We start from the raw sequence: 27,869 nt of genomic DNA, 5'->3' as shown, positions 1-27,869 counted from the left end.
TCTAGTTTCAGACGTCCCCTCATGTCAAGAATCTCCAGGCAGAAGGGTCACTCATCCTCTCCTTTCCCTCACCTGCAGCTCTGGGGGTTGAGGAAAGGACAAAATAGAGCAAACAGAATCCTTCCAGATGGTCAGATAGTCCTGGTTTATAACAGGGTATGATAGAATTAGGTTAATGAACACAAATAATAGCAGTAACAGATACCACAGCTAACACATGTTGAGACAGGCACTGTGTTAAGTGCAATATACACATGATTTCTTTCTTTTTCTTTTTTCTTTCTTCTTCTTTTTTTTTTTTTTTTTTTTTTGAGACAGGGTCTCGCTCTGTCTCCCAGGCTGGAGTACAGTGGCAAGATCTTGGCTCACTGCAACCTCCACCTCCCAGGTTCAAGCTCTTCTCCTGCCTCAGCCTTCTAAGTAGCTGGGACTACAGGCACATGCTACCATGCCCAGCTAATTTTTGTATTTTTAGTAGAGACAAGTTTTCACCATGTTGGCCAGGCTAGTCTCGAACTCATGGCCTCAAGTGATCCGCCCACCTTGGCCTCCCAAAGTGCTGGGATTATGGGTGTGAGCCACCACACCTGGCCTATACCTGATTTCTTTTAATACTCTCAATAATTGCTTGTTACAGGCACAGTAACCTGAATTTTATGGATGAAGAAATGGAGACCCATTTCCTTATGGATGAAGAAATGAAGAGAAGTTAAGCAACTTTCCAGAGGCCCCCCGGCGGGTAAGTGATGAAGTCGGCCCTCATATCCGAGTTCCTGACTACAAAACTGCACTTCTCTCAACTGCATTGTGCCGCCTGCATGCTTTCCTGCAGCTTTCCTCTGCCCTTTGTAGCTTTTCTACCCTTCCACCTAGTCTTGTCTCTCTGAGTCTCAGGGTTTGTTGTTGTTGTTGTTGTTGTTGTTTTTAATCTGTAAAATGGGGATAACAGCACTTTTTTTGTAGCAGGGTGCTTGGATGCCAGCAACAGAAATAGACTTTGGTTAATGTAAGCAAACATAGAATGTAGAAATAAGCCATCAAGCCATGAAAAGATGTGGAGGAAACTTAATGAAATGCACATTGCTAAGAGGAAGAAGTCAACCGAAAAGGCCACACATGGTATGATTTCAGGGACGTGATATTTTGCAAAAGGCAAAACGATGGGGACAATAAAAGGATTAGGGGTTGTCAGGTGTTAGGATGGAGGAAGGGATGAGTAGGTGGGATTTTCAGGGCAGCAAAATGACTCTGTATGAGACTGTACTGATGGGCACATGTTATTACGGACTTTGGGTGATGATATGTCAATGCAGGTTCATTGGTTGTAACAATTGGACCACGCTGGTGGGGGATGTTGACAGTGGGGGAGAATGTTGGAGGAGGGAGATATACGGGAAATCTGTATCTTCCTCTCAATTTTGTTGTGAATTTAAAACCGCTCTAAACAATACAGTCTATTTTTTAGAAACAAAATATATTGAAAGGATCATGGGGAGCTCATGGATTTCTGGCCTCTTTTGAGCCTATGGAGGGAGACAGGTCCAGCTCCTACCAAGAACTGCCCAGTGGGGGATTCTCCTCCTACAGGGGAAGGGTGTTCAGATGCTGAGTACAAAAAATTTCCCCCCAACCCCATCCCAATAAGGTTTTGTGGTGATGAATGTTTTCAGCACCAGACCTGACACACAGTAAAAGCCCAGTAAATGGTAATTATTCTTATTCTTATTAATAAGAATATCCAGGAAGAGGCTGCTCAGCCTGTCTCCATGCCTGTGGTAGAAATTCTAGGCCACTTTTCCTGTGGGATGATTTAGACTTCCTTTATGAACAGAGACACAAACCAAGCCAGCACACCCTCAGGACAGAAGGATGCTGGCACGTGTGCAGGTTGGTCACTAAAGCGTGTCCTAAATTACGAAGAAATCAAAACAGATTGCATCTAATTTCTCACTGTTCCAAGCAAGAAATTACCTTTTTAAGTGGAACACCATGACTTTCAAGCTGTTTGCAAACACAGGTTTTTTTTGGAGTGTTTCGTCTTGAGCTTGGATTGGCTTTCTTAAGTGGCTTGTTTGTTTCTGTGGGGTTAACTGGGTTTTCAGAGAGAAGAGGCACAAGAATCCACTTCTCTCACTTCTTCTTCATGCTGTTAGGAGCCTGGTGGGTCCCATTTCTCTTACAGGTTGTTGAGTGGGTTATGATAGGCAAAACATAGGCTTTGGAGCAACACAAATCTGGGTTCGAATCCTGACTCTACTGTTTCCTGCTGTACAGTAATTCCCCCTTATCTGCGGTTTCACTTTTCCCAGTTTCAGTTACCTGTGGTCCACTGCTGTCTGAACAGAGATGAATACATTACAGTGAGATATTTAGAAGAGGGATAGACCATATTCACATAACTTATTACGGTACATTGTTATAATTGTTCTATTTTATTATTAGTTACTGTGGTTAATCTCTTACTGTGCCAAATTTATAAACTAAACTTTATTATAGGTTTGTTTCATAGGAAAAAAATATATATATATATACAGGGTTCAGTAATATCCATGGTTTCAGGCATCCGCTGGGCGTTGGGAATAAGGAGATACTCCTGTATAGCCTTGGGTGATTCACTTGGCCTCTGTGAGCTCTGTTTTCTCATCTGAAAAATGGGATAGTCATTATTTACTTCCTAGGAACTGTAGTGTCTTGCAGTAGCTGTTGCTTTTTCCTTGGGCTAATGCCAGCCTGCATAACACCATGTTATGAATTAGAACAATTGTAGCAGATGTACCTGGGGCCAGAGTTTATGGCTTGCTCCATAAACAGGGCACAGGCAGGATTTTATTCCTTCCTTATCCACTCAGCTGGTGCCCTTGTGCAGCATGCAACCTGCACAACTGTTCGTGGTGGCCCTGATTTTTAAATGACTATTAAGCTTCTCAAACCTTTCTTTTATTGGTAGACACAGACCCCTTGGTCAGAAGGATGGGAATATAGCTGAATTCTGACCAAATTACCTGACAACAGTGATTGGCCCAAAGAATGGCCATACGACCAAACAGTCCAATCAGAGTTTTCCCCTGGGACTGATAAACACATGTTGGGAAAAGTTAGCACTCTATGCCTGGGAAAACAGCAACCATATTCCTCTTCGTATGGGAGAGGCCTGTTTGTAGTATGAGTGTCTTAATCTGTTTTGTGTTGCTATAACAATACCACAGACCAGGTAATTTATAAAGAAAAGAAATGTATTTCTTACAGTTCTGGAGGCTGAGAAGTCCAAGGTAGTGGGGCCTACATCTGGAGAGGGCCTTTGTGCTGTGTCATCCCATGAAAGAAGGGTAATTAAGTGCAAGAGCAAGAGGGACTGGAACTTGCTAAAATAAAGCCACTCTCAGCCGGGTGCAGTGGCTCACGCCTGTAATCCCAGTACTTTGGGAGGCCAAGGCAGGTGGATCACGAGGTCAGGAGATCGAGACCAGCCTGGCCAACATGGTGAAACCCCGTCTCTACTAAAAATACAAAAATTAGCCGGGCGTGGTGGCGCTCACCTGTAGTCCCAGGTACTCAGGAGGCTGAGGCAGGAGAATCGCTTGAACTTGGGAAGCAGAGGTTGCAAGGAGCTGAGGTTGCACCACTGCACTCCAACTTGGCGATAGAGCGAGACTCCATCACAAGAAACAAAAACAATAAAAACCAAACAAACCAAAAAAAACAAAGCCACTCTTGAAATAACAACCTTAATCCGTTCATGAGGCCAGAGCCCTCATGACCCAATTACCTCTTGTTAGGCCCCACCTCCCAACATGGTTGCGTTTGAGATGAAGTTTCCAACACGTGAACTTTGGGGGTCACCTTCAAACCACAGCAAAGAGGAAATGAGAGATCAGCATGCAAATACACACAGAGATAAGAAAAAGAGAAGTCTGCTGGAACCCGCCACTGGTGTCAGTCCTAAAGCTCTTCCTGTGATTTTTAAGCTCTAACTCAGTTCTCCTCTCAGTTACATGAGCCAAAACACACCCTTTTTGCTTGAGCTAGTGTGAGTTGGCTGTCTGACACTTGTAACCAAAACTGTCCTGATAACTGGGGAGTTGCTGTAAGATGTGTTAGGTATGGAAAATCCTTTGCTCAAAGTGGCACTCCAGTACAAAAAAAAAAAAAAAATAACTGGGCCTGGTGGCAGGTGGCTGTAATCCAAGCTACTTGGGAGGCTGAGGCAGGAGAATCATTTGAACCCAGGAGGCAGAGGTTGCAGTGAGCCGAGATCGCACCACTGCACTCCAGCCTGGGATGACACAGCAAGACTCCGTCTCAAATAAAATAAAATAAAATAATCAAAGTGGCACTCCACAAATAATAGCTGTGTTATTGCCACACTGTACCACATGGGAGTCCCACCAGTTTGCCTCTTTGGAGTGAAAGGAGGACGTGTTTCATTAGATTTGGGATATCAGATATGCCAGTAGCCCTTGATTTTGTGCCATGGCAGACATCAGTAATCCATTAGCAGAAAACATTAATTCATAAAGGCTATGGTGTATGTTTGTTTGTTTGTTTTTGAGACGGAGTCTCGCTCTGTCCCCCAGGCTGGAGTGCAGTGGCGTGATCTTGGCTCACTGCAAACTTTGCCTCCCGATTCAAGCGATTCTTCTGCCTCAGCCTCCCGAGTAGCTGGGATTACAGGCACCAGCCACCATGCCTTGCTAATTTTTGTATCTTTAGTAAAGACGGGATTTCACCGTGTTGGCCAGGCTGGTCTCGAACTCCTGATCTTAAGTGATCTGCCTGCCTCGGCCTCCCAAAGTGCTGGGATTACAGGTGAGCCACTGTGCCTGGCCAGTGTTTTTAACTTCTTTCGGTTTGATTGTTTTTGCTCTACCTGGGAATGGTCTCAGGGTCTTTCCTACTAAGTGCTATAGGCAGTTGCTACTAATGATTTGGAAATGAGATAGGAGATGAAACCAGACATTTTGATTTTTGGCAATTTTTGACAAAATCCATTGCAGTCCATTTTTTAAGGCTCTAACTCATGAAAGCATGCCTACACAGGTGAGACAATGTTGCTTTAAATTAATGCCAGAAGATAAGGTACTCAGAATAGCACCACAGCAGCCTAAATGGCTAATGAAGTTTGGCAGAAGGTTTTTATGAGCATGTGTAGAGCGTCTGGGTCAGACAGCAAGCAAATTCCCAAAGACACAGGAAAAGATTAGCTGGACTCCACTTCCTCGTAATCTTTTGGGGCTGGGGAGAGGGTGTTGGTGAATATTCCATCCAGAGGAAGACTTTTTGGTGGAATAGAAAAAGAAGAAAATAAATTTGAACTAAAAGGAGAGTGTAAAAAATTTCAAAAGTAACACAAAAATGAAGAATGAACACAAAGCTTTAAAAAAGTCCTCCTAATTAATTTTTCCCATTTTCATTTCCCAGAGGTAATCTATAGTGAGATGTGTGTCTTTCAAGATCTCAGTGCCACAAGTAATACATGCTCAACATAGAAAAATCAGAAAATTCAGATAAGCAAACAGAAAGATAAAGTTTCCACAGCTTGGAGATAACCAGGGAGAACATGGGGAACTGGGGAACTGGAGAACATGCTGATGTCTTTCCTTTCCGCTGTGTGTGTGTTTGTATGTGTGCATTTGTGTGTGTATGTTTTCAGAAGAAATATTAATCGAATACCTATCATCATGGGACCAGCCTTCTGGGAAAAAAAAGGATGAGCAAAATCCTATCTTGGCTGCTAGGTCTCAGTGACTGGTTGTTGCAAATAGCTGTGGCCTTTTCTTCACCATTCCAGGGTCTGCTCGGCTTTGTTTTGCCAATGGAACAGTGAGGATGGTGTAGGAGACTCCTAAGAGGGATGGATCATCTCCAGTGTGCCCATTTCCTATGACAAAGTCCTGTGTAAAGGGCCCCCAAGAACTCTCGGATATAGTTCCTATTGCACAGATGAGGAGACTGAGGCTCCGGGAGATGAAGTCACTTGCCCAAGATCACCTAGCTCATAAGGGGCAGAGCTACTATGCTGCTTTTCCTGCGATAGCGCTCTTAGGAGTAGGCCAACCTGAGAAGTGGGGTGAGCTCACAGTTGCAAGATGGTAGGAGGGATGGCATGGCACAGGGGTTCAGAAAAAGCCTTCGGAGTTTGATAAATCTGGATTTGAATCTTGACTATGCAACTTCCAAGTCCCAAACCTCATTTAGCTCATCTGTGAAATGGGGGATCATTAACCTATTTACCTCATAGAGTGAAGGTTAAACGGGCTCATGTATGTGAAATGCCTATGAGAGCTCGGGACGAGGTAAATTGCTCGGTAAGTGTTACTGGCTGTTTCTGGAAAACCATGATTCAGGGAGACATATCTTCCTGGTGGGATTAGGTGACACCTGTTCCTTCCAGGGACTGTGGCTCTGTTTCTGATTGACTTGGGCATTGACTGATTGACTGCTGGCACCATTGTTCCTGGGACTTTGGAAAAAAACAAAAATTGCTCCATAACCCCACAGGCTTCTCTTGTTGCAGTGACACTGGAACTGGGGAACTGGGGAGGAGGTGGGACTATGGGGATGATTTCCCTGAGGAACCTCCTAGGTGGGCCTGACCCACTTGCTTCCCTGGCATTCTAAGCACGCTCTGAATTCCAAAACTCTCCTGCGTTCTGGCTTTGTGCTGTCTTCACCCCTTTACCCTTTGTCTGAAATTCTTTTCCTCTCTTCTCTCTGCTTACCTGATTGGAACCCTTCTAGTGCCTGGCACAGAGTCTAACACTCAGTCGATGATGGCTGAAGATTGAATGAATGATGGAAACATTAAAGGCCTGGCAGATAGAGCGAGCTGGGGAATGTCGAGGAAGGCACTTCTCTGGGTCAGTTACCATCTCGGTATGAAAAGCATAATGATACTACCAACCTCTTGGGTTATCGGGAGGATTAAATATAGACTCTATGTAAGGCGCCTAGCACAGTGCTCAGTAAGTGATATCTGCAATGGTTGTTCCTGCTCACCTCTCCTTTTTCCTTTTTTGGGGACTTTCCACACAAGAAATCCAGTTTTCCATGTGTGGTGACTTGATGGAGTCAGAAAAGAGAAAGATACGCTTTTCTGTTCTGATTCCTGCCCCAGTCCTGATGCCTAAGGCATGATATTTAGACACCTCTACTTGCAGTTTCTTCACCCTCACCGTCCTGTCTTGCTTCCTTTCAGCCTTGTCTCTAACTATGGCCACTCACAAGCCCTGCGACGGGTCCCTCCATTCCCCCCAAAACACTCTCCTCTCTCCTATGTCTTCTGTAACTTACAGAGTTCCAAAAGGGTTAAACAGGAAAAACACAGCAGGACTCCGTAGCTACCCTGGGTGGGGCATTTGATCAGAATTCATGAAAAGTGTCATAGAGTCGCTTCCTTCGGCTCAGCAGAGCAAATCTGATCAAGCTCAGCCTGGACATAATGTTGACCAGCAGCTGGGAAGGACAGGCCCACTGATTTCCTTCACTGGTACAGTGGGGATTGATGAAAGTGGCCATGTAAGTAAGCTGAGTTCTCTGGCCACTCATCCATCTTCAGAGCATTCCTACGTGTGAAGACAGTGTTTTTAGATCACTTTACGGATCCATTTTACAGATTGAGCAACTGAATCTCAGATAAATTAATGAGTAGAAAACTGATTTGGAGGAAACTGGCATGAAACAAAAGGGGCAGCTATTCTCTTTGACGTTTTGGAAATGTGTGAAAATGCTACACTTGCCCTATTGGGAACTGGGATGCCAAATTTGATTTTAGATACAAAGCTCACATGTCACACAAGATTACTTTTCTCAGGACCCACTTGGGGCAGAGCTAGAGCATGAGGAGACAGCAGAAAGGAAAAGAAAGGAATCTTCTTATCCGATAATGAAAAAGTATTTTTAGCTCTGACTATGTTTACAGACTGTGTAACTAAGGATTCGTGCCAACATTGGGAGATGTCTTCAGTGTATAAATGATCTGGCAATGTTTGCAGTAAATTCAGTAAGAGAACCAGAGCCGTCTGAACATAACTGAGGAACTGAGAGGATGTTAAAGGAAAATAATGATGATGATGATGATGGTGATAATTACTATTTTTCTGGGGGCCAGTTACCATAATCAGCATATTAAATTTAAATTTAGTTCTGCTTCTCCAAAACTTGAAGGTAGGTATTTTTATTTCCGTGTTTCAGATGAGGAAATTGAACTTCAGAGAGGTGAGGTGACCTGCCTGAGGTCACAGGTTAGTAAGTGACAGAGTTGCAATTCAAACCCTAATTTATATGAGTTTAAAGCCCACTCACCTTCTGTTGTATTACCCAGGCCTTGGGTTAGGTCCTAGGGAGTCAAAGATGAGTTGAGACACAGTCCCTGCCCTCAAGGAGTTCTGTGTTTTACAGAAAAAGGAGCTAGCTCAGCTAAAGAGTTCCCTATTGAAGTGTGTATCAGGTATAAATAAAACAGCTCATCTCCATTGCCCTTGGGTAAAGAAAGAAACCAGTGAATGCATAGGTTGTGTGTGGGTATCCCTTCGTCTTAGTTCTGACTTTATTTTTCTGGCATCTGCATGAGGCGTCCCAGGGCACTTTCCTTAAACCCCGGAGGAACAGAAGCTCTACCTGTGTCCGTACTGTGCCTGGGACCTGAGCTCTGGGTGAGCAGTCCTCTTTGCATGATGATGCTGGTGCAGGCGGCAGACAGTCTTGACTCTCACCCCAACTTCCCTCCCCAACCCACCGTGATGTTTAGCTTCAGAAAGACAAATTAGCAAATCTGTCCCTCGAATTGCCGTCCAACGGGGACAAGAAAGATGCTCTTCCAGGAGCCAGCATCATGATCACAACATGTGCAGTTTTCCTGTGGCTGACGACCCAGCAGTGGTGCTGTGGAGGGCCCCTCATGCTCCACTCTGGTATGTAGACCTTGCTCCCAGCCACTCATTTCCTCCTCCTGGCCTGTCCAGCCCAGGGCTGATAACCAAGAGCAACCCTCTTGGCATTTAGCTCTGAAAGTCTGGTTTAACCTTCACCTGCACAAGCAGCTCATAATAACAAGAGCAACCACTTAGTGAGTGCCTTTTGGAGGCTTTCCATGTACAATGCCTATTGGATGTCTTCTCTAAATAGCCCGTATATTGAAAGAGCAGAGATGTAGGATACAATCATAAAGCTACTTTTGTTGCCCCCTCCCCTATTGTGTAATCCCAGGACCAGTCCCCTCTGCCTCTGAATGAATGTCAGCCAGGCCCCTTTGCTACAAATTTGTTATTTGTAGGTAATAAAAATGTCATTGGCATCTGTGGTCCCCCACACCACTTTAGTTCAGTGATTAATGTGTCCAGTCCAGCACAGGGTCACGCCTCTGACTTCATTTGCTCAGACTTGCTGCAGGCAGAAGCTGCAGTGGGAAATGGATACCGTCAGCTTTGTGAGTTTTCTCTAAGAGAGTGGTAATTTTGCCCTCCCATCTCTTCCCCAGCCAGGCTGCCCTTGCCCCTTTAAGGTTGGTGAGGGCACAGTGGGAAGAGACAAGGGGTAGAAAAAGGTCTGGCTTAGCTGGGACTGCTGCTGTGAGCTGAGTCCTGCAGGATGCCACTCTCTCATGGTGAGCTCGTGTGAACTTTGGAACTCTGTCTCCATTGGCTTCGAAACACAAGATCTTTGTAGGGATTAGAAAAAAAGGGATCAGACACAGCCTCATGTATGCTCAGCTTGGCAAATGGATGCTGTCTTGTGCAAGTTAGAAAAAGCCTTTCCCTTTCTCTAGGTTTCTGTAAGCCCGCATGGGCATGTACATCCTAAGAGCGGAACATGGCTGGATGTCTGCAACACTCTTGAGCGAGAGCTTTTGTTCAGTGCACTGAGGACACGTCCATCTTCAGGGATGCTGTATGCACGTCTCTTACCTGTAGTTCTCCGCACTGGAGCTGCACGAGCTTCACATTCCAGCTGTCCAGTCATGCATGACATCCCCTTTACAGAGGCTCATCATGCCTGCGAAGATCAGGCAAAACATCTTTCAAATATCCCTAGGTCAGCTTGCTTGTACACACTCTCTCTCTATCTCCTGCCCCCCACAGAAAACACTGGCCTTTGGTGGAAGTGCGGCTGCTTGCCAGATTGAAGCCCTCTTCAGCTATCCCTGGGCCCCTTGAATTTCTCAGGTGCAAGTCAGACTCCAGTCCACAGGGTTCCCCAATCATTAGGGGACAGAAATCAAGCTCTCCAAGGCCTCTCTGCAAAGTCCCTTTCATCAGGCTTCAGGTGGGAGGAGTCCACCCCTGCTGTCCCCTGAGAGATGACAGTTGGCCTTTCTGCATTGATATGGTGAATCCTGATGGGGCACTGACCACTTCTGCTGGTGTTCAAATGGGACACATTGTCTCAGTTTGGACTGAGTCCTGTAAGACAGCCATCCCCAAACTTTTTGGCGCCAGGGACTGGCTTTGTGGAAGACAGTTTTTCCACAGACCCGGTCGGGGGATGGTTTTGGGATGATTCAAGCACATGACATTTATTGTGCACTTTATTTCTATCATTACATTTTAATATATAATGAAATAATTATATGACTCACCATACTGTAGAGCCCGTGGGAGCCCTGAGTTTGTTTTCCTACAACTAGACGGTCTGATCTGGGGGTGATGGGAGACAGTGACAGATCATCTGGCACTGGATTCTCATAAGGAGCGTGCAACCTAGGTCCCTCGCATGCGCAGTTCACAATAGGGGTTGTGTGCCTATGAGAATCGGATGCTGCGCTGAGCTGACAGGAGGCAGCGCTCAGGCAGTGATGAGAGGGATGTGGAGCAGCTGTAAATATAGATAAAGCTTTGCTCGCTCTCTGCCTGCCCACCTCCTGCTGTGTGTCCCTGTTCCTAATAGGCTGTGGCCTAGGGCTTGGGGACCCCTGCTCTAAGAAAGCCAAGAACAAAACAGTAAGTGCCAACTCATCCAATGCTCCAAAGTGAGGTCCAAGACTCTCAACATGACCAGCAAAGGAGGTGGCCAGAACTTGTTTCATGTCCCTTTAGCCTTTCCTCTAATTTGAGGGCATAAGAGACTCCATGTTGAAGCGTGGAGAGGGGAGAAAATTGGAAGGGAGATTTTTTAGATAGAATTGATGGAGTTCTGTGCCATGTTCTTTCCCAAAACTGGCAGTAGAAGTGGTCAGTGCCCCATCAGAATTTATCATAGCAACCCTGAAAGGCCAACTGTCATCTCTCAGTATCGCCATCTCTGCGCTTGGGGGCTTTCTCTGAAGATGAGGAAGACCAGTCTGCCCATTCCCAAGGAGACCAGAAGTGCCAGGGAATTAACATCCTCCGGGAGAAGCCATCAGCCAATGACTGATGGGAGTTGGTATATAAAGCTCCCAGATCCCTCACTGCTGAGTTGGAAGAACATTGAGGCATGTATTCTGCATGCTTTTCAGAGTCCCTAGGAAGTTATTTTTGATGCCCATCAAAATGGTATTTGGCTTGATTTTAAAAACCTTTTATTGTTTTTTTCTCTTCTCTGACTCTTTTCCCCCATTATATGGTTTGGCTCTGTGTCCCCACCCAGATCTCATCTTGAATTGTACTCTCATAATTCCCATGTGTTGTGGGACAGACCTGGTGGGAGACAATTGAATCACGGGGACAGTTTCCTTCATACTGTTCTCATGGTAGGGGATAAGTCTCATGAGAACTGATGGTTTTATAAGGTGTTTCTGCTTTCAGTTCTGCCTCATTTTCTCTTGCTGCCACCATGTAAGAAGTGCCTTTGGCCTTCTGCCATGATTGTGAGGCCTCCCCAGCCACGTGGAACTATGATTCCATTAAACCTATTTTTCTTCCCAGTCTCGGGTATGTCTTTATCAGCAGCGTGAAAACAGACTAATACATCCCACTCCCCTCCCATCACTTCCCAAATAAAGTACTTTACTGACATCCTGATCTCAGGGTCCCTGATATGTTCTGGCTGTGTCCCCACCCAAATCTCATCTTGAATTGTAGTTCCCATATAGGAGGGAACTGGTGGGAGGTAATTGCATCATGGAGGTGGTTACCCTCATACTGTTCTCATGGTAGTGGGTGAGTTCTCACAAGATCTGATGGTTTTGTAAGGGGCTTCCCCCTTTGCTCAGCACTCACTTCTCTTACCTGCCGCCATGTAAGACATGCCTGTTTCACCTTCCACCATGATTGTAATTCCCCTGAGGCCTTTCCAGTCATGAGGAACTGTGAGTCAATTAAACCTCTTTCCTTTATAAATTACCCAGTCTTGGGTATTTCTTCATAGCAGTGTGAGAATGGATGAATACAATCCCTTTCTGGTGGAACTCAAACTAAGACAAAGCCCTGTTATTCAGATAATACCTTTATTCCTAGCCCATCTCTAATCCTTTCCTAACTTTGCAAAATGGGTTTCTTTCTTTCTCCACTGAGGAAGCAGAAGATCCATATGACTCCAAAAATATACTCTTTTCCTCACACCACTCTGCTCCCCAGCAGCTGTAAGCCATTCCAGTCAGCAGAATACAATTCTTTAACTGGCCACCCATAGCCTCTGTTTAATCTAGCACTTTCTTGATGTTCAGAACCTTGGTTCTGAATCACGTGCTCAATGCTATTCCTCACTCTCTACTGCATCCTGCTTTTGATACCCGCAACGTCTAGTTTCTGTTAGGCCTCTGGATGCAACGCTGGATGCTGTCTCCCTGGCCCTTGACTTTGACTCACCACCCAGCTCCACTGCCCTAGACTTGTCTTGACAAATGCTCTTCCTAGTTGGACTGAGTTCCAGGACTCCTGATCTCGATGCTATCCACTATGGATGATGTTCTGGTTGGTTCATATCATGGCTGTCCCTCTGTGCCCTAACAATTCCTATCCTCAGCTGGAGCAAAATGAATTTTTATCCATTGCTTAAAATTTGAAAGCACATCCAGGAAGTTGCGCATACTAGCCGAGCAAGCCGAGTGCATATCGGGAGAACTTGGACACCACTGCTGGGAATTGGCTAAGTGGGAAGATTTTAATTGTTCCCAGGCTTGTCGCATCCACCTAATTTTCTCTAATGAGCACACACAAAGCAACAAGGAGAGGTGCGGGGTTGGATGGCAATTCAGTGCCTCATAATGCCAGATGAATTGCGGTGCCTGCTCCACAGTATTGCATTTGCCGATGTCTGGGAGACAGTCTCCATGGATGCTAATTCAATTATGCTGAAACATAGAAGGAAATTGTCAGCCAAATTGCTGCCACGCTGCCGAGCTGTACCTCGTTCATGTCCCCCGTGCTGTTTTCTGCTGATTCAGCAGCACACAGAGGCTGGTCTAGTCTGAGAATGACCAGGGGCTGTGTTCCACTTGGTATGGTTCTTCAGGCAGACTTCCCATCTTAGACTTCCAAATAGAGAATCTATTCCTTATTAAACTTTTCCTTTCCTCCTTTCACTCGGGCAACACCTCTTGTTGCTTATTCATCGTCAACAACAAAAATATATGATAAGCTTAAGAGAACTATATTGTTCGACTAGTAAATCTTGGCTGAGCATCAGTTAAAGACTGAGAACACAGCAGGGAACAAAAATGGGCATAAATCCATGCCTTTAGGAGTTTACGGTCCTGTCTCACTTTCCAAGGAGGGAAGATTATTGAGTCAGTTTCAAGGCTTTCTTTGCTTTCTAGAATCTGGATGATGGATAAATGTGAAAACTCAAAAGAGATAGAAAGGCTCAGTCGATTCATAGGAGAAACTGCTGCATGGGAAGAGAAGACTAGGGAACACAAGCCAGGGGGCATGGCTAGATTTGGAGATTTTAGGGAGTTTATAAAAGAGAAGAGAAGAATGTACTGGAGCGTTTTGTGGGGAACACAATGAGATGGAAGTGTATTTCAAGCTTTGCTCTATTGTATGAATGGAATGCCTCTGTGCTCTGTGATATTTTTTAAGAGACTTCAGCAATTGCAGTTTTTTTTTTTTTTTTCTTTTTTAGACAGAGTCTTGTTCTGTCGCCCAGGCTGGAGTGCAGTGGTGCAATCTCGGCTCACTGCATCTTCTGCCTCCCAGGTTCAAGCGATTCTCCTACCTTAGCCTCCTGAGTAGCTGGGATTACAGGCACGCACCACCATGGCCACCTAATTTTTGTATGTTTAGTAGAGACAGGGTTTCACCGTGTTAGTCAGGCTGGTCTTGAACTCCTGGTGTCATGATCCACCCACCTCAGCCTCCCAAAGTGCTGGGATTATAGGCATGAGCCACTGCACCTGGCTGTAATTGCAGTTTTAAACTTGTTTTTTTTTTTTTTTTTTTAAATCAATTGGTCAACAAATATTTATTGAATGCCTACTATGTTCCAGGTACAAGACAGTTGCAATCTTTTCCTTATCTGGCATGTCATTCCAGGGGAAACAGGACTGAATACATGATAAGTACACATATGAGAAGGATGGAACTTCATCCAGGAAGGCAGAGAAGCCTTGGCTGAGCAAATGAGATTTCTGTTGAGCTCTGAAGGATTAGGAGTTTGTCAGGCAAAGAGACATGGGTGGGGAGTACGGACAGTTTCAGACACAGGTAATGACTTTTGAGAGGGATTCATGGAATGAAAGAATCCAGTTTATTGGCCAAAGCTGTCCCATCAAAAGTAACAATGCTGTGAACTTCTCCACCAGACTCTTCTCAATATCTAGTTTCTAGTTTCAATGAAATTGAATATTCTCGGGTGAGTTCCTATAATGTGGGCCTGAATCTATCTTGCTCCCAACCTCTGCAGCTGATTCTACCCCTGCCGCTATTGTCAAGAAAACAAGTTGAGATAAAGCTGATGGTAGATGGGGCAGCAGGCGGAAATTGCTTTTCAGACTGACTGTCTGGCTGCCAGAATGGAGGTTTCTTTGAATAAGGTTCTGTGCTATGGTAGCTTCAAGGCTTTATATTTATTCGGCACGTACTGTGTGCCCAGTTCTGCGTCAAGTCCAAGGAAACAAAAATGAATAGAAGACGTGGTTTGGTTCTGCTAACATCTGTCACAACTGTAAAAAAGGCTTTCACAGTGTCTTAACGCCCTGAGACTATGACAGTGTTACTTGGTAGGTGACTTCCAGAGCCCCTTGGGGAGGTCAGACCGACCTGAGTTGGAATATAGGCTGTACCTAATAACAGCTGTGTGACTTTAGGTGAGTTAATTCTCCTGTGTTTAAGTTTTTCATCTGTTAAAATGAGGATTATAACACCTGCCTGAAGTACTGTAGTGAGGCTTAGAGATAGCCTGTGTGTCACTCACCTGGCGAATAAGCGGGATTCTGTAGAGTGTGAGAAGATACCCTCACTGTTTTCTCCACTGTCCATTGGCAAGGCCCTGGTGAGCCGAAGCTATCTGTGCCCATGGGTAAAATTTTGAGGAGCCCCCATCACTTTGCTGGCTATTCCTGGATAATAAAATGTCTTGAAGTCATTTTTCTCACAGAATAGTTCTGTGTCAGTAATTAAAATGCCTGCTCTTAAGTAATGGTTAAAACTCCGAGTTTCATTTAAAGTTAAACCTTCTTTCAAGCAAACCAACTTTTTTTTTAACAAAAGACATTTCTGAAATAATTGGAGAAATTTGAACAGTAACTGAATACTAGATGAAATTAAGGTGTACTTAATTGAATAATGGTACATATGATATGTGGATATTTACACTGAATTATTAAAGATGAAGTAATGTGTCTGAGATTTGCTTTTCAAAAACTGGTGGTTTGGGGGTAAAGGGTTGGGGTATAGGTGAAAAAAGAACGATCATGTTTATCTTATTATTTTTTGTTATCCTATCCCCTACTTTTACAAATGCTTGAAAATGTGTACAATAAAAGTTTGAAAAAGATTTAAAGCATCTTTCCTCCACAATCTTATATAATTCGCATGTTGTATAGTACATAAGTCTAGTGGGTATTGTTTATGTCATATACATTGTCAATCTATGTATTTATTATAACAATTCTTTGGCTGATGGCAGTGGCCTGTTGTTTTAATAAAATCAGTATATTTTATTATACTGGTAGATAAACTTCTGTGATAACCCCCTAATTATCTTCTACTCCTGGTATTCACATCCTGCGTAATCACGTCCCCTTGGGGCTGGACCTAGTGATTTTGTTCTGATGAATAGAATAGTAAAAATGATGGAATGTCACTTCCAATATTAGATTATAAAAGACTATCTTTTATCTGGCACTACCTCTCTCCAGCTTTTCTCTCCTGCTTATTCTGAAGAAACAAGCTGCCTTGTTGTGAATTACCCTGTGGAGAGACCCACATGTTAAGGAACTGGGAGCATGACCACTGGCCAACAGCCCTAGAGTGATTGAATCTTTCCAACAACCACTTGCATGAGCTTGGAAGAGGATTATTCCCCATTCAAACCTTCAGCTGAGACTGCAGCCCTGACGATACCTTGATTGCAACCTGGTGAGAGATCCTGAGCCAGTGGACTCAGCTCAGCTGTGCCTGGATTCCTGACCCACAGAAACTGTCAGATAATAAATGTTTTAAACTACCAAGTTTTGGGGAAATATGTTATGCAGTAATAGACAACAAATAGATTATATAATGACAAACTTCAGACAAATGGAGGTAAAGTTCTTGGAGTGGGTACTTTTTTTTCTAGTTCAAACAAAGAAGTAGTATCAGTGTGGGTTAGCAGTAGCCCTGGTCGCCCCTCTGTCAGCTCAGATGTTGGGGGAGGGGGTTGTCGTTGGCTTCCCTGGGTCCTCACCTTTGCTCTGATTGCTAGCCAAAGGCCCAAGGGAGCAGAGGGAGGAGAGGTGAGGGCAGATAAGGGCTCTCTTGACCAGTAGTGTCACAGTTTGGCATTGGTGCTCTCTGCCTGGCAGGTATTTAAAGTTCCTTCAGGTTTGGCAAATGATCAAAGCTGAGTCAATTCTTTGAGGTGTATTGTGGATTCTTTGAGGTCCCCGTTAGTGGTGTCCACGCTGCATAGTCCCCCAATTGTTCACCTGAGAACTGTGTTCAGGTGGGGATGCTTCAGTTCCCCTCTTGTGGTGCCTCTTTCCCAGATCCCATGCCCGGTGGTAGCTGTCAGTACCTCTTTCTACTCCTTTAGGTAGGATGCTTCTAAGACACCTCCATTCCAGTTTCTGCACATCTGCTTGACTCCTGGGAAGCTCATGCATCCTTGGCACCTGGATCAGGGTAAGTCCTGCTTCTAGTGCTATCCTCAATCCTCCTCCTGAGATCTCGATAGTCTCCAGCCGTGGTCTGACTAATCTATACATTTTTCAGGTCTCAATCAGATGCCAGTCTCCCCAGACTTAGGGAATTCACAGCAAACTAGAGATATTTCCTGTAAGTTCCTCTCACCAGGCAAGGCTGTGGTCAGAAGTCATTGCCTCTCTCCTCTTCCAAGGGGACTGAGACTAACTTCATACTGGATTACTTTCTCCAGAAAAATCCTCTCCCCAGTTTCCAGCTTCAGTCTTTTCAGAGATGGCCGTTGGACCAAGAGTGAGAAAACTATTTCCATTTAGACCCTTTGCAAGGTTAGAAATGTCAGGTATTTGAACATTTCCTTTTGTTTTTGGCCCGTGGAGCCTCAGCTGAAACCATGACCCAAACGTTCCATTTTAGCATCCTGTTATATGCATACAGCTGCTGTTCAATCCATGGTGCTTTGTTACTTTTACGTTGTTGTGGGAGATTTACTGCACCGATGGACCTCATCAATGGTGTCTCTGGATCCACACTCTTTGCCATGACTTGTTAGCCCCTCTCATCAAGGGTTGAAGTCTATTTCCCAATCCTTGGATTTGGGCTAGTCTTGGGATTGCTTTGACCAACAGAATGCGGCAGAAAGAACATTATACCTTTTCTGAGCCTGGAAACAAGAGACCCTGCATGATTTGGGCCTGTCTCTTGGAGTTCTCCTGCTGTTCCGTGAATAAACCCGTGGGTAGAATGACAGACCATGTGAATAAGAGCAGGATCAGCTCAGTTGTCCCAGATATGTGAGACAGCCCCACCAAGATCGGCAGAGCCACTTAGCCTGACCACAGAGACATGTGCAAACCCCGCCAAGCTCAGCTCAGATGATCAGAGCTGCCCAACTGACCCACTGACTTGTGAGTGAAAATAGTCAATTGTTACCGTGTACTACTGGGGCTTTGTGGTTGGTTGTTTTGCAGCATTATGGTAACCGATACATTGTACTGGGTAGCTAAGGAGGGAGTGTTTTTTGAGCAGAGGACCCTCTCAAATATCAGGTGACAAAACTGACTGCTGGCTTGGCCTTGTCATCCATGCACATCCCTTCCGGAGGAAGACTGTTTTTCTTTTCCTTAGGCACTCTCAGCTTCAGCCTGATAGATTCCTCCTGGGCTTGTCAAAACTTTCCAGAATGCAATACGGCAAACAGGGATTCCTCTGGCAGCTTGTTAGGATAATTGAAATGTGGGTGGAAGCTCATTAAGCTCCCCTTTGTCAACATTCTTCCTTCCAGGCCTGGAGAAGCTGTGAGTTCTGTCACATCCCATTAGCTCTATGTCTGGGTGGTTTCCGCACCTTTCCAGGCAAATCAAACACACGGGGTCCACGTTCAAGGGAGAAATAAATTTATTCCCATGGAGAGGGGTGTGTTTACGGAAATGGAGAGACATGTGCACATCAGGCTGGGGTGGATGATGAGAAAGAGAATGAGAAGATCTAAGAATGCTTTGGAGGTATAATATATACAGCAGATTGCTGCTCTATGTATTAAAAATCTAGCATTTGAAGTCTGTTCTGAACATCCTCAAGTTCCCTTCTATTCCTACCTCAGCGGGCCCCCTACAAAACGCTATCTTTATGGAAAAGATTTTGGAGTCAGAAAGACTTTTGTTCAAATCCCAACTGGGCCATAGAAATAATACTAGTAATAATGTGAACTTGTATGGAGCATGTTTTGTTTGCCAGGCTCTGTGCTGTGACTTTTACATAGAAATAATCTCATTTAATCGTAGACAGGAATCTCCCTAAGATCAGGGGCGATGCTTGTTTTTTTTTTTATTTTAGATTTTTGAGACAAGGTTTTGTTCTGTTGCCCAGACTGGATTGTAGTGGTGTGATCATGGCTCACTGCAGCCTTGACCTCCTAGGCTCAAGCGATCCTCCTGCATCAGCCTCTCGAGTAGCTGAGACTAGAGGTGTGTGCTACCACACCTGGCTACTTTTTTTTTTAAATTTTACTTATTTATTTATTTATTTTTGAGACAGAGTTTCGCTCTTGTTGCCCTGGCTGGAGTGCAATGCTGTGATCTCGGCTCACCACAACCTCTGCCTCCCAGGTGTGAGCGATTCTCCTGCCTCAGGCTCCCACGTAGCTGGGATTACAGGTATGTGCCACCATGTTCAGCTAATTTTGTATTTTTAGTACAGATGGGATTTCTCCATGTTGGTCAGGCTGGTCTCAAACTGCCGACCTCACGTGATCCACCCGCCTTGGCCTCCCAAATTGCTGGAATTACAGGCATGAGCCACCACGTCTGGCCACCTGGCTAATTTTTTACATTTTAGGGAGATGGGGCTTCACTATGTTGCCCAGACTGGTCTCAAACTCCTGGGCTCAAGTGATCCTCCCACTCTGGCCTCCCAAAGCGCTGGGATTACAGGGGTGAGCCACCATGTCCAGCTGTGATGCCCATTTTGGTTTCCGGTGTAGATCCAGTACACAGCACAATTTTTTGCATTAGATGTTCAATAAGTGTTTAGTGAACAAATGAATGAATGACAATCCTGTGAGGTGGAGCTAACTACTCTTTAAGATAAAGAAACAGAGGTTCTGTAACTGACCTACATTTCCCCAGCTAGTGAGTGGCAGGAGGTGCTTTAAGCCAAAAATGCTGCTTTCAGGTGCCATTATTTCATTTAGTCCTCGGAGTATCTCTAGGATTCCTGGAGAATGGGAATACTAACAATGCGTATCTCACAGGGCTGTTGTGACAGTCACGTAAGTCAGGGAAGTAAACATATAAGAGATTACCTGGCACACAATAACAGCACACATGCTGGCTTTGTTTATCTTAATGTTTGTTTGTGTCTTTGTTTCCTAATAAAGTGTTGAGGGAGTGGGTGGAGGGGGAGAGTAGTGAAAAAGGGACGATGCACCTCATGGTGCATGGAACCGAAACAATACAAGTTCAAATCTTGACTCTGCCACGTAATTGTTGCACCACCTGTTTAAAGCCACGTACAATTAACGTTGTCATATCTACCACATAGTATTCTTCTATCACTGGGCTGTGACTTCCAGATCGTGTGGGCATGGGAACGAAACCAGCTTATCATTAAATGTTTTGCTATCAACAAACACCATATGCTTGTGCAAATCAATCAACAACAATTTGTTTAAAAATTTTAATAACACAAAACCTACCTCATAGGATTGTTTTCAAGACACAATTAATGCTCAGTGAAGCCTAGCACTTGGTAAGTGCTTAATAATAATAGCTAATAATTAGAGCTTACTGAGCAGATGCCATGGGCCAGCACGTTCCACATAGTATCTCATCTGGTGTCTTGTCAACCCTATGAGGCAGGTACTGTTAATTGCTCCATTTTACAGTTGAGGAAACTGAGGCACAGAGGTTAAGCAACTTGTCTGAGGTCAAACATCTAGCAGAGAAGGCTAATTTCACATGAGACTGAGCACATTCTGTAGAGGAGAAGAGGAAGGGCAGAACATAAGGACACTTGGATTGAGCTGAAACAAAACCCCTGTCCTTTGTAAACCCAATTTTGGGTGATTTCCAACTTGAGGGGTATGTGGCATTTCCTGATATGTATAAGAAGCTACTTCTGCAGCCCATGGGTTCCAAGGTCACTTTTAAATGGGTTGTTTTGATGACCTTCAGTGCAGAGGAAATGGTACTTCTATAACATTGTCTTTAAAGGAGCATTGTGTTTTAGAAACTACAGGAAGAAAATTACCTGAGGATAATGATTGAAAATAATTGTGCTCTGATGGACTAAATCTGGGATTGGCTAGTCATCACATTAGTCAACCCTGTTCTGTTGGTTTTAACTGGCTGGAATTCCTTTAGAAGGATTTCAGCAAAGATCGACATGTTTGATTAGCAATGTCTGCTGTGGGTGAGGGAAGGATGACAGAGGCATGTGTGACATGAATTATTGACCCTGCCTTATTTATATGCTTTGAAGAGTTACTCTAGGAGGGCAGTTACACTTCCCTTTGTCAAAGTTTTTGGGACACACCTCATGGGTGTCTCCATAAATCATGCACAATTACACATTTGAACAAAGAAGTGTTGCTGTGTCAGTTATCATTGAACTGCTACTGTGTGACCAGGCCTTTCTCCAGATTCTCCAGTAATTATCCAGGAGAAGAAACAAAGGCTCAGAGAGGTGAACTAATTTGCTCAAAGTTGCACAGCACCTAGTGCAATGTCTGACACCTAGTAGGCAACTAATAAGTTATGTGTTAATTGATCAGCTAGTAAGTGATCTACTGTGATTTAAGCCCAGCTTTTAAGCTTTGAGATGAATGCCTATTCTGTGGCTCAGTTGCTGCCTCTGCAGAGGGCCTCATTCTGTACTAGATGTTCTGCTGCATATAGAAATAAGTAGTGATCTGAATGCTCAAGGAATCTACAATCTTATTTCCTCCCTCTTGTCTTTATCAACCCTCAGAGAAGATTCCAAATCCTCTGGAAAGAGAAAGAAAGGGTCACTGTATTTTATTTGGTTACAAAGCACTAAATGGTAAATTGCCTTTATGTTTTGAATTGCTGGCACCATCAGATTCATTATGAATACAACTGCATCTTTTTGGGGTAATAGCCATTTTTATCTTGCTGATACAGAAAAAGGAAATACAGCCCAGACAGCAGCCTGACAAAGGGCTGGGTAGCAGTCCTGAGGCTCATGGCGCCTAGAGAAAGCCACCGTGTCTCTCTGGACCCATTTCCTCCTTAAGAAATTATGGTCGATCTGTGTCTTGGTAACCACAGCAGGGGACAGTTAAGGAAACCTAATAAAAAGTCTCAAGGCAAACCTAAAGTTCTGTGCAAAAGCAGAATAATGAGAATACTGCATGAGAAATTCGCTTTGTGTTAGCAATAAATCCCTTCTGTTTGTTCAGCCCTTAAAGGCCTCTCAAATCTAGCGTCTCACGTGATCATCACAATAAACCTGGAGGCTGGTGAGCCGGTAGTAGCAGGGCCTCGGGGAAGTGAAGTGACTTGCCAAAAATCACACAGGCTAAAGAGGAGTAGAACCAGACCCCCCAGTACAAATCTAGCCAGGTCCCAATTGTATCACTGCATGACTGTGCTGAGGAGAAAGAAGGTTAGAAACCCCTCCTAACAAAGAAAATGTTTGTTGAATGAATGCAAGCGACTGGGTAAGATGGTGAGTGAATAAAGTCCCTTAATCCTTTCCAGCGGTGATTTTACCGAGTGTCAAGAGCCTTAAAAATGTAAATTTCTTCTGATCCCATTCTTTCCCCTTCTTAAGAATTTATCCCAAGGAAATAATCAGATAAGATGTAAAGATGTGGTATTTAGGCATTCATATTATTATTTATGAAAGCCAAAAAAATTGTATATAATCTAAATATCCAGCAGTAGGACACTGCTTTAAATAAATGAATAGATAAATAAATAAATTATGACATTCCCGCATTCTGGGTATTAAAACAGTATCTTTGATGAATACAAAGAAAAATGTGCTTAGCTATAGGGGTGTTTATTGCAGCTTTCTTTACAAGAGCAAAAAGAATATAAACCTAAATATCCAACAACAAAGGTTTGGATTTGTAAATACACCAGAATACAATAGAGTTTCTTTTTATTTTTTTGTTGGGGGGGGATGGATTTTTGCTCATCGCCCAGGCTGAAGTGTAATGGCACGATCTTGGCTCACTGTAACCCTTACCTCCCGGGTTCAAGAGATTCTCCTGCCTCAGCCCCCCAAGTAGTTGGGATTACAGGCATGCTCCACCACGCCTGGCTAATTTTTTTGCATTTAGTAGAGACAGGGTTTTACCATGTTGGCCAGGCTGGTCTTGAACTCCCGACTTCAAATGATCTGCCCACCTCGGCCTCCCAAAGTGCTGGGATTATAGGCGTGAGCCACCGCGCCCGGCCAGGTTTTCTTAAAGCAACGATGTAGCTGCATATTTATAGACAGGAAAAGATTTATAATGCAAATTAAGTGGATGCAGTAAGGAAGAGAATACGTGTAACATGATATCTCTCACTCTGTATATCTGCAAGGATATATTGGAAAATGTTAACAGGGATTCTCTTTGGATGATAGGGGTATATTTTTAAACAATGATAATTAGAATAATTCTTATTATAGGTGTTACTATTCATTGTGCTCTATGAGCTATGTATGTGTCTATGCTAGGTTCACAGACCTGCATGCATTCCGATCACAGTGCAGCTCCATGAAGCAGGTATTACTGCATGATTAGGACTTCAATCTTGGGGTTGACCTGGGAAGAATGATGGAGAAGAAACAGGAAGGTGCATAAACTTTGACAAATACCCACTCTGTGCCAGACACCTAATGGACATCATCACACTGAATCTTGCACTAATTATTCAGGGAAAAAAATTACCTCCCATTCATACGTGTGAAAATTGGAGCCCAGAGAGGTTGAACAACTTGCTCCAGGCCACTCAGCTTGCAAATGGGACCCGTCTGATTCCAAAATGCACATACTCTCCACCTTGCTCTATTGCCAGGTGTGTCTACTTCTCATAATCAACGAGGCCATGGCCAAATCCACCGACAAGCAAAGATTGCAGGAGTTTTGAGGGGCTTTTTATCATCTAGTTCGGCCTAACCTTACAGTGAAGCTGGAGGCAGAGTCCGGGACTTTCTTATACTTGCTCCAAGCTCTGCTTCTGTCCTGTGGGATAGTAGTGATCCCCATCCCTGCCTGGCTTTGGAAATAGATACATGGAAGTCATACCAACTTTACATAGCTGTGAAACTGACTCTAGACCTCCATTTTGCAAGTTGCTTCCCCTCTTGATGTCTCAGTTTCCTTACTCATAAAGTGGAGTTAATAGTAACACCCACCTTTATGGGCTTTTCAAAGGTTAGAAATAATATTTGCAAAACACTTGGCACAGAGTAGGCACTCATCATTTAAAGAGGGCTTCTTCTGTTTTGTTTGCTCATCCTGAAAATATAGGGGTGATAACAGGAAGGGAATATATACTCTTAGTGAAGCAAGTGACTCAGGCTAGACCAATATGCATGCATTTTGGAGCCCCAAGGAAAAGCGCCTCAGGTTTTCTCTGTCAAATTAAAATCAGTTCCACCTTAAAATTCCCCTCTGCAAACATTTGGAAAGATGGTATTTAATTGATCATAACATCCTCAGACTCTCAGGCAGGCTCTTTGCTCCTCTTGCTCATCACCGCTGATTACTCAAGGTATTTTTATGTAAACAGAAAATGGCTCCTGCATAATTAGACCCATCCACCTCCACACTCCCTGCTCTTTCTTTGCTTCTAGCCTCTTGGAGCCGCCCAGCCACCTCTGAGCCTAATCAGCGGAAGATCTATGCATCTGCTGAGCTCTGAAGGTTCCAAGAGGGCTGTAGAGGGGCCACAGACACTGACTGCAGAGGCTGTCATCTGGGGCTGTAAAGGCTGCTGAGAAAAACACATAGCCCTGCAACTTCGATTTTTCCCTCTTGGCTCCCTCCAGTACATCCCCCTATTCCCAGTGCCCTGTGCTACCTGTTGCACACATCAGGGAGACATTCTTTTTCCAAACTTAGCAGCCCTGTCTCCCATCCCTGACTTTCTGTTAGCCAACTCCAGACAGGAAAGGGTTAATCTTAAAATAACCAAATCTGTATATATGGATGACATCTACTTAATGTGTGCCTTCCATGGTAGCTTCCTGGGTACATGCAGGACTGGAATTCTTCGTTTCCATCCTGTTCTTCCTGCACGCCCTCCACCCCCCAACCCTGATAGACCACATCGTAGCTCTCAATGACATCACTGAAGGCAGGGAGTGTATCGTATCACATTGTCTTCTCCATCTCCCATGTTCGGCATACTTCTGAGAGTTAGTAGTGCTCTGTTTAGGAACTTCAGGTTCATCCGAGAAGACGTGGGAATGCTGAGAAGTAAGTCCACAGAGGTAAGTAAAGTTAGAGCGTTTAAAGGTTTGGACTTTATCGTACAGGCACTGAGGAGTTTTAAGGGTGAAATAATCAGATTTGTGTTTCAGGAAGCTCACTTTGGCTGCCAAGTGGAGAGCAGATGAAGGGGAATAGGAAGACTATTAGAAGGCTGTTCAAATAATTCCAGAGACCTGCAGCCTGAACTAGGGGGTGGGAGCTTTCCTTCATCCCCCCACAAGGTTTTTGCAGCCACATGTGCCTACTCCAGGCAGATGCTGTTGGGAGGTGCAGTTGGTACCCAGCCCGCACTCCCTAGGCCTTAATTGTCTGCGGCAGCTCTTGGATGCTCTGATTATTTCCAATATGCTGTGATGCTTTCCAGTGTCTCTCAGCCTAAGGGTGTCCTTGCACCATGGTAATGTGCTTGGTACCTCTCAGAGCAGGTAGGAGGCACCAGAGGAGTGACACCTCATGAGTGTTCCTCAATCCTTGAGGACAAGTACCCCAGCTTCCTTGACCCTTGGGGGGACAATTCTGAAGCATATTCTGCATTGTCTACTAGAAGTATCCTGAAGGATTGATTAAACCCCGGCAGTCCACAGGGAGTGACCAGCTCATTAAGATGTCCTCGATTGCCATCTTCCATTCTCTGTCTGACTTCCCCACTCCCTCACAGTGCTTCTTGGGATCACTCCCCAAAAAAACTCTTTGCACCCAAATCCTTGTCTCAGAGTCTGTTTTAAAAACGAACCCAAATTAAGACAGTAGCATTTTACCATAATTTCGTATTACATGAATGGATAAATATGTACACATTTTCATTCATTCATTCATTCATTCATTCATTCATTCATTCATTCATGCTATCCCTTGTGACTTGACTTTTTAGCATCAACAATTCCTTTAAGAATGGCACATTTGCTTTCTGGGGCACTAAGTCCTGCTCAAACTTGTTCAGGCACAGCATTTAGTCAGTGACACTATTGCCATGCATGGAGCCCAGATATCAAAATGAGGCATGGAAATGCACTGGTTTTAAATGTCTAAAGTCAAGGTGCAAGGGGTTATAAGAAAATGGAACATCCATGTCAGCAGGTGCCACCTTCTGGCTCTGCTCAGTAATATTAAGAGAGGACCCAGCAGTGGGCAAATGTAAGGGACCCCTTGGAGGTGCTGTCACTTAAGCTTCCTTTGCCTGGGAGAGTGTACATGAATTGTCCAAAAAGAGTAAACTTGATGGCTGGTGGAGAGTTCATATTGTTTTTTTTTTTTTTCTTAGAAAATATTGTGGTCTTAGAAAAAAGAAAGTGACCTCAAATTACCTCAACTGTAGTGGCAAAGGACTGCTCTGTATTTAAAGTTTATTGTGAAAATTTGGAGGGCTGGGATAGGAACCTGCCAGTCATGAGTAAACCTATGGTTTTCGACCAGGGGTGACTTTGCTTCCAGGGGACACTTGACAACGTCCAGAGAAATTTCTGGTTGTTACAACTTGTGTGTGTGGTGAGGGGTGTTACTGGCATCTCAGGAGTAGAGGCCAGGGATGCTGCTCAGCATCCACAGAGCTGCTAGATTATCTCGTCCCAAAGGTCAATAGTGCTGACATTGAGAAACCCTGCTTTAGAGGAATCACTTATCCTAGCTTCTATTCTCCCCTCTGGGCTTGGGGAGGGAACGACCTGAATCATGGGGCATATCTGGGGATTCCAGCATGGGGCAGTAGAGGACGGTATAAATCCCTGTGCCTGCCTTTGCTTGGGGGTAAAGTGGTAGTGGTGAAACGGGGAAAGTTCCCTAATCTCCCTCTCGGGGTGTGCGATGGGGGCGTGGCTCACTTCTTCAGTGCCCCACAGCTGAAGTCCCTAGAGGGAGCACGCAGACGGGCAGGTTGTGGGGACCGCGGGCTCCGACCCCACAGGCAGCATCTAGGGTTGAGTATTCATAGCTCCCGAAGCCCCAGTGGGCGTGTGGTACAATGTGCTCCTTCAGCGTAGCCGTCCACAGGCGGCTTGTGTTAATCAGCTCAGTTAGACCCTCTGCCGTAACACAAGGACAGAGGGCTTTCTGTATCCTGGGTTCTTGCCCCAGTGTCCTGGACAAATCAGATCACACGTGGGCTTGGATGATGGGTACAAGGTTTTACTGGGTGAAGATAGCTCCCAGCAGGTGGATGGGGAGCCAGCAGGGGATGGAGTGGAAAGGTGATCTTTCCGGGATGCTCAGCAGCCGGACTCTCCTCCGACCTCCCCCAGCTGAATTCTGCGTGGTCCCATCGTAGATGGCCTGCCGGCGTCTACTGGTGTGTGCTTCTGCCAGAGTGTTCCTCTAGACATCCAGCTGTTTGTGTCTGTGTCTGCTAGGGGCTCGAGGTTTTTATAGGCACAGGAGGAGGGTGTGGCAGGTCAGAGTGGTCTTGGAGAATGCACCTTTTGGGCGCGAAAACAGGAGTGCCTGTCCTCACCTAGGTCCGTGGGCACAGGCCCAAGGGTGAAGCCTTTGCCAGGGACCCTGCCCTTCTTTACCCAGCACTTCCCGGCCCCAACTCCCATATCAGTGTTGGGAACACAGGGTCATTGGCATTGCTAAGGGCCTTATTTCACGTTGGTCTCAACAACGGGATGGTTTAAAAGCAACCAAAGCTTATTTAAAAAGGAAACTTGATATCATTACCATAAATAAAAAATAAAACAGAGTCACTCGCCTTAATTAGAAGGTAATCACAAAATAAATCCAAT

The 27,869-nt window shown here is 44.7% G+C and overlaps 1 long non-coding RNA gene across 1 annotated transcript; it reads left to right on the top strand.

Moving 5' to 3' along the window:
• The first annotated feature begins 318 nt into the window (after window positions 1-318).
• LOC103876110 lies at window positions 319-16,528 on the top strand. Its single transcript, XR_002515887.2, has 2 exons — window positions 319-739; window positions 16,217-16,528. It is a non-coding gene; the product is annotated as an uncharacterized LOC103876110 (long non-coding RNA).
• The last annotated feature ends 11,341 nt before the right edge of the window (window positions 16,529-27,869 follow it).

This window comes from Papio anubis, chromosome 9 (assembly GCF_008728515.1).
Source record: "Papio anubis isolate 15944 chromosome 9, Panubis1.0, whole genome shotgun sequence".
In the NCBI taxonomy this organism is placed as follows: Eukaryota; Metazoa; Chordata; class Mammalia; order Primates; family Cercopithecidae; genus Papio; species Papio anubis.
The sequence above is the reverse complement of the archived record's forward strand: the minus strand, read 5'-3'. Positions and strand labels throughout refer to the sequence as shown.